Source organism: Octopus bimaculoides, chromosome 23 (assembly GCF_001194135.2).
Source record: "Octopus bimaculoides isolate UCB-OBI-ISO-001 chromosome 23, ASM119413v2, whole genome shotgun sequence".
Classification (NCBI taxonomy): domain Eukaryota; kingdom Metazoa; phylum Mollusca; class Cephalopoda; order Octopoda; family Octopodidae; genus Octopus; species Octopus bimaculoides.
Window position 1 is genome coordinate 33,723,403 of NC_069003.1, and position 1,502 is coordinate 33,724,904.

A 1,502-nucleotide genomic window follows, 5' to 3' on the forward strand; every position below is an offset into this window, starting at 1 on the left:
ATTTGAAGTCTCTGTCTCTTTTGAATATGAAAATTTAAAAGTTAAAAACCTTATATATATATATATATATATATATATATATATACATCGTTATAAATTTGGGAACAAATATATATATAGTTATATATAAATATATAGATAGATATACCTACTTACATACCCACACATACACACATACATACATACATACATACATACATACATACATATATATATATACATACACACATATACATGCACATATGTATAAATGATTAAATGCAAATGTATAAACAAAAAACACGCATATATATAGATGCATATATAATATGATTATATATATATATATATATATATATATAAACACACATGCATACATACACATGCACATATGTATAAATAAATGCAACTGTCTATATAAGCATACAGACAAACATATATACCCTAATACACACATACACACACACACAGACATGCTCACTGAAATAAAGAAATAAATCAGTAAAATGTGGCTGATGTCGGCGCCAGGCATTTAGCGAATGTTCTTTCATCACCTTTGTGAAATAAATTCTTGAATTCTCGTGGTTAATGTCTCCTGAGCTGTCTTGGATTGAAGAAACCGTTTGGACAATATACATCAAATTAATATGCGCTTGTACATATGTATATGTATATGTAAGCACACATATTGCATACGAGCATACATATATGTGTGTGTTTGTGTATGTAATTATATATATATATATATATATATATACATATATCGTTATATATTAATGTATATATATATCATTATATACATATTTATGTATGTATGCCTGTATAGAGACAAACTGAACTTTATTCCAATATTTATGCAGGTTCTCATGAAGATAAATATCTACAATGAGGTATTTGCTTGCGCAAACAGGAATATAAATTGTGTATGTGTGTGTGTGTGAGTATTAATTTATACACACACACACACACACACACACACATATATATATATATATATATATGTATGTATTTATATATATATATACTCTCATATATGTATATAAATGTGTGTATATATATATATTTATATATATATAGGCAATTTATCAAAAGCAAAGAATTCAAATTTGATTATAATTCTATAGCGTGCTCGATACCATGAGATAGATCGACTTCCTATACACGCAGAGTTATCTTATGACACTGGAAACCATATAATCTATAATTAGAGATATGAAAATCTATATGGCAGTCTGGACTTTGAGCTAACAATGTGCTTCTAGAAAATATGTCAGACGCGAAATTTCCGAGTCTGAAATCCCGGCTGCACGCGGGCGGCTTCGAATGGCCGCCCATTTCGCTCTGCACTGTTTGTGGGCCGAGAAGGCGAGGTGGCCCGGCCGCAGCGATTATGACGGATCGCGGGTTCGACAACGGAGAACGAGGCAGCTGAGGAGCGCTCGCTCGCGGTCCGCGGTAATGATCCTATCACGGGAAGTGGTTCAGAGGTTTCCCGTATTCTGGGGGCCGAGGAAGACGTGCCT